Genomic DNA, 6,176 nt, shown 5'->3' with positions numbered 1-6,176 from the left:
TATGGACAACCCATTTCTTAGTGTTAGTCTTGCCTGTGCTTTTAGAAACATACCCATACACCGGAAACCCAGCCTAATTGCCTAGAATCCTCCAGGCAAGACTACGCTGTGGGAGTGGCATCACTGGAATAAACCTGCGTCACGAGCATGCCTCTGTCAAAGGCTGTTGGTGCTAGTAAGTGGCAGCTTCCAGTTATTGCTTTGCATAGCTCTGAGCTTTGCACAACACAGGAAATGAACATCTCACAAATGGGTTCTGTGGTGCATTGAAGTCATATTGCTTCAGTTGCTGTGGTCCCCTGCTCTTGACTCACTAAAGGATAGAGGTGTCATTCCTTGAATAAATGTGAATCACCATTGCACTACTGTGATTTTGTATACAGCCAGCCAGTGTGCAATTTCCCTAATTTCATAGCATGACCATAAAATATGTAGCAGGTTAGCACTTACGTTTCTATAACTTTAGTATATATTTCCATCATTACATATTCCCATAGCTGAGTAGGCATCCCATCCAATATTTTGGACGATATGATTTACACTGAATTCATTCTAGTTTTGCCTCTTGATGTTTTGCAAAAAATCAAGTATTTTATTAAATTGATTTCCATTAAATGTTATGCTTCATTCTCTTCCCCAACTTGCTTTTAACAGCTGAATTGATTCAAATGGATGATAAATCCTTAACAAGGGGTGGAGGGGAGAGAGTATGCTAGAGATTACATGGAAATTCCTAGCCAGTTCAATTCTCTCTAAATTATATCAGTGTGTGGGTGTTTGAAGTGAATGATTTAAACAAATCCAGCTGTTTATGCCTTTTGTTTTAGGTTATCAAGATTTCAGTACTTGAAAGAATACCAATATGAAAGACCAAAAATCAGAGCCCTTATCCCATCACTCCTCACCTGGCTGCTGTAGCAAAAGTGAGGGTATAAATGTGCTTGACATCCTTCCTCCACACCTGAGGTAAGGCTTTGGCTCCCCCTCAGGGAAAGCTCCTTTTCCTTTGGGATTTCTATGGGAAATTAATTTTGGGTCAAGAATTTTAAGATCTAAATTTAGAAGAATTATAAATATACTAAATTAGATCAGATAATTAATGGATGTAGTTTAGTATCCACATACTCAAAGGAAGGTTTGAAAAACCTTAGGATAATAGTGGAATGAGCTGCTCCTACCACAATTATTTTTATAAACTCTCCTATCTGCATGCTGTAGATTTGGACTCCAGCTTAGACACCATATGGAGCTGTGAAACTTATAACAAGCTGTGTCACTCAAGTTGGGCTCATCAGCCACAAATGGATGCATCAGATATCTGATTAGACCTCTTACGGGTACACCATGATCCAGAGGATCGATGGTCGCCTACTACTATTTGCCATGACGCTATTGCTTATTCATATAACCAATGCTTAACAGAATTATAGATGATGCCCCCTTTTGCCCCATTTTACACGATCCACGTAATATGCTGTGGCAGGACTAGTCCTGACAGGCAGTATCAGTACCTCCAACTATCCTGACCTATCCGGCTCCTCTGTACTACTACCCAGCGTCTCACCTGACACACATTAACGGGATAACTACTCCTACAGGAAGCATCCTGAGCCCTAAAGTGGTAGTCTTTTAGTACAGCCTTGTTCTGGGTGTATTGAACTAGAATAGCAAACTCCACTCGCCCTGACAAGATCCAGCTATGAACTGACTAGCTGTAAATTGCCCCAGAGGCTTTAATAGCAGCTTCCTGTTGCCCACATAGCTGCACTCAAGCCTCACAGGTCTCAGTCTGCTGAGATTATTTATTTGAGCCTTTAGGTATCTATACATGTGCTTGGGAATGGGGGAATGCTTTAATTAGAGAGGTTCTGAGAGCCACTCTAATTAAAGTACTTGCAGCATTGTGTATATTCAATGTCCTGTGCTTCAAAAAGCAGGGGGGGGGAGCACTTAAGTAAGGCTCATTTGACAAGTTTTAGTTAAAAACATCCCTGCTACCATTTTGAAACATGAGGATTTTGAATACATGTAATGCAGGGGCTGCTGGAGTGTGCTAATTAATTGAGACTGCTTCAATGCATGGTAATTACCATGCATTGGAGCAGAGGTCCATCATGTGTATATGTGCCCTTTGTGTCTGTCTAGGCCTTGACCTCTCAGTCTTGGCCTACTTATTCTGGCTACTACCCTTAGCCCTAGTCCTCCTTATTTCAGCCTCAGCTTCTCCTCACCAGCCTCTCTGCTGAGGCTTTAAGCCCCACAGTCTTGGCTCTGGACTCTCTGGCCTCAAAGGAGTTCAAGTCTCTCAGCCATCTCATTCCCCATAGCACTACCTTGTCTCTGAGCCTCAGGCCTAAAAATGGGGCAATCCTCACAGGGTGCTTTTAAGGCACTTGCCATTTGGCCTGAAAGCCTCCTCTCACAGCCACTCCCAGTCTTCCAGTTCTACTAGCCTAAGCACAATGAGAAGTACTGCCTTTCTGGGCCTTCATAAAACAACAGACAACTTAAAATAAAACTTCATCCTGGGCCAACCCAGTCAGGAAGGGGGGGACAAGGGACTCTTTGCCCCTCAGACACCAGGGCTCCCCTTATTGTGTCTCCAGATTTCACAGTGGCTTGCCTAGAAGATTTTCATCTTTCCCAGTCAGAGCTAGAGCCCCTCAGGGATGAGGGCAAGCTCCTTTCCTAAGTTTCCTGAGCACAGGGATTTTTTATTAATCCCTTCAGGCCTGCCAGCTGCCTTCCCTTGGGCTGTAATCTCTGCTTTAGTTCAATACACCTATGGCAGGGCTACTGGTGATTACAGGGCTCTTGTCTCTTTTCCCTTGGGCAGCTTGCCACCCAGAGCTTCTTCCTGGTAGCATTTTTGTCTGTCCTTCCAGCTGTATTTGCCTCTCAAGCCCTCAGCTTTTTGAGTCACAAAAACTCTGATCTTAAAATGGTCTTTGCAGGTTCTGTTTGCCCCACAGCCTTCTTCCAGTAACAAGGCAAGAGTTCCCTGTTACAGATGCCCTCTTTTATCCCATTTCTAGAAAAGAGATTAAGAGCATTATATTTATCTTCATTATATTTTCTTCATTATTCTGCATATCTGTATTGTATCCTGTCTTGTTCATTTTGTCTCTGAATGAAAGTAACGGTCCACCAAGTCTCTCTCTACATGGAAGTTTTCCCAATTTTTTTTATTACTTTCACTCTTTGTGTCTATTTCTATTTCTGCTTTTGCCTTTTTTCAGATTGAGCGAACAGAATGAATATAGTATTATATATGAGGGCATACCACTGTTTTGTAGGGGGCCATTATATTTGCAGTACTACTTTGTTCCCCCCTTAAAGTATCTAGCATTTATTTGCTTGTGTACCACCACTGCAGAATGAACTGTCCACATGCACATATCTTTTTTTCCCTGAGTTAATACAGTTATTTTAAAATCCAGAAATGGCTATAAGAAGTTCAGATGATTTTTTTCCAAGTGGAATTATTTTGCATTGGTCAGTACTGAAAAATTCATGTTAAAATTTTTTCTCTTCAATTTAGTAGATCAGTCTGAAGTCTTCACTAGATTTCAAGTCTTCACTGAACCAATTTTGCATCATATGCAAATTCTGCCATTTTATTGCTCCTGATCTTTTCAGGTAATTAATCAGTTAAACAATATGGATTATAGTTGTGGTATCCCATGGTTAACATCATGCTATGCTGAAAAGTGACAGTTTATTTCTAATCTCTGTTTTCTGCTTCTTGGCCATATTCCTATCTATAACTGAACTTCAACCCTTGACCAAGAACTACTTTGTTTCCTTAAGTAGCCTGCTGTGAGAAACTTTGATCAAAGACTTTTAGATGCAAATAAATCTTGTATCTGCTATTTTTCTGATATGCTAAAAGAATTTTCATAGATTGGGGAGGCATATTGTTCCCTTCCAGAAGCTATATTACTTTATCCTGATATATTAATCAAGGTCTCGTACTGTATCCTTAACAGAGTAGCAAAAATTCAGGATTTTTCCAATTCTCTGTATTTCAACATGACTAATTCCTAGTATTTCAACATTCCTCTAGAATCAAGGTGACAGTCAAAATATCAAAGTTGCACCAAGCATATCAATTTAGAAATTTCTTTCTTTCTTTCTTTGACTCATCTCAGTATTAAAGTGGATCTGCCTCAGGTGCCATGTTGCCTCCTGGGAGATGTAGTTTGATTACTTCATGCCCTCACTCCTCCCTACGGACTTGGATCCCTGGCAAGACTATATTTCCTGTGATGCACTGCAATCCTGTTACTCATGGTACATGACTAGTTGGAAGGCCTAGTAGGAAGGGACAAGAAGGATATAAAAATAAACTTGTTGAACTAGGGGAGAGATCTACAAAGTGTCTTTGGTTTTGCATTTTTATACTGCTATTCTAGGGACTGAACTATCATGATTTGCTTAAAGGGAACTAGAGAATCATCAGGAAAAACTGTTTCAGGATGCTTTGGAAGAAACCTGCTGAAGAACAGTAGTTGCTGTGACAACTAGGCAAGAGCTCCCTTTAAACAGATGCTGGGGACAGCGTTTGGAGGACTGAATCAGTAGAAAAAAGCTAAATTAGGAAGTAGGACACTTTGTAGTACAGGATTCCAGGCTTGAGCTGGGGATCAAGAAAGTGCTTGGACTGCTATAAGCTGATGCCCAGTGATGCAGAAAACCCTGCAATGTCAAGCATTGAGAAGAACATTGTAGCCCATGGAGGGCCATGGATGGCTTGACTCTTGATATACTCTTGCAGGTGTTCAGAGGGTTTAAAGTGGCCAAAAAATTGCATGCCTGATCTAAGTTAGTGCATCTCAGGAGGTGCACTAGCTTACACTGAGAAAGGGTTAACCTAGTCTAGGGTGGGGTTAGCCTGACCTTGCAAACGTCTGCATATGTTCTTAGCACAGCCCCAGAGCTGAGAGAGCCCAGCCGCTTGCCCCAGCCCCAGAGTAGTGGTATTCCTACCCCTCAAACCCTCTCCCACCTGGATAACCCTTTTCCCACACCTGGACCTGCCAGTTCCCTCCAATCCTACCACCCACTCCGCCTATCCCATGTTTATCTTGGGCTCCCTGCACTGCTCCTGGCAGCAGCAAATGGCTGCACCTACCTCTCTAGGTAGCTTAAAGTAAACCACCTAAACCTAGACCTGGGTGAGATGAGCACTTGTTTGCACCCTTAGTCTGTTGTCCAGTAGGTAAACGGGGGTGGGCTATAAAGAGCATATCAATTCCTATAATGTGCAGATTAGAGGTTTTTAAGACCAAGCTAGACAAAGTCTTGACTGGATGATCTAGTTGGGGATGGTCCTGCTTTGAGCAGGGGGTTGGACTAGTTGACCTCCTGAGGTCCCTTCCAACCCTATTTTTTCTAAGACTCTTAAGTGGAAAGTCTCCATAATAGACAAGAAAGAACTCTGTGGCTGCAGATCTGTAAGGGGAAAAGATGGTGCTCTATTTTGCTTTTCTCTGTGTCTTAGGACTTTTGACTTGTCCAGTGGGTGAGATCATTCCTTGGGGAAGACTCTTCACCAGGGAAATAAAGGCAGGAGTGTACACATGCTGATAGAGGAGTAAGGATTCCTACAAAAGTCTCTAATGTCCTTCAGTAAATTCCTGTTATCTGGTGTGTGAGTAGGTATGTATTGCCTTTTTAAAATTGCCTTTGGCTATTTACTATTCAGATTACCTCATAATACTAGCTTGCATTTTATCTGAATTAGCTTATGATCCTTCTTGTCGGCTTTGACTGAGTGCAATTTCTACTTTCTGAAGAAAGCCTGTTGGAAACCTGTTTATCTCGAACAACATTAATCATAAATGTTAATTATACCGAGTCTTCCCCTCCCCAGACCTTGCCATTCTGTGGTTTGTCTTTTCTGTAGCCAGTAAATATACTTTCTATGACTTTCCTGTGCTATATAGATGCCTTCCATGGTAAGTCAAAGGATTCATAGATTCATAGATTCATAGATTCATAGATTAAGGGTCGGAAGGGACCTAGTAGATCTTCTAGCCCGACCCCCCGCCAGGGCGGGAGAACAACAAAAACCCCAAAAAGAGAAATGGGACTCAAACGAGTCCAGCTAGGTGGGCATCCAGCCTCTTCTTAAAGACCCCCAGGGTAGGGGCCAGCACCACTTCCCTTGGAAG

The 6,176-nt window shown here is 42.1% G+C and overlaps 1 long non-coding RNA gene across 1 annotated transcript in view; it reads left to right on the top strand.

Annotated features, from left to right (window-relative positions):
* Positions 1-5,507: 5,507 nt before the first annotated feature.
* The window catches only part of LOC109287812, a 27,775-nt gene continuing 27,106 nt past the window's right edge, over positions 5,508-6,176 (top strand). Inside the window, exon 1 of the long non-coding RNA XR_002094958.1 lies at positions 5,508-5,596. This is a non-coding gene — a long non-coding RNA (uncharacterized LOC109287812). The remainder of the gene's footprint in view (positions 5,597-6,176) is intronic.

The sequence above is a fragment of the Gavialis gangeticus genome, unplaced genomic scaffold (genome assembly GCF_001723915.1).
Source record: "Gavialis gangeticus isolate Ggan-Ray unplaced genomic scaffold, GavGan_comp1, whole genome shotgun sequence".
Classification (NCBI taxonomy): Eukaryota; Metazoa; Chordata; order Crocodylia; family Gavialidae; genus Gavialis; species Gavialis gangeticus.
This window is presented reverse-complemented; position numbering and strand designations above follow the sequence as displayed.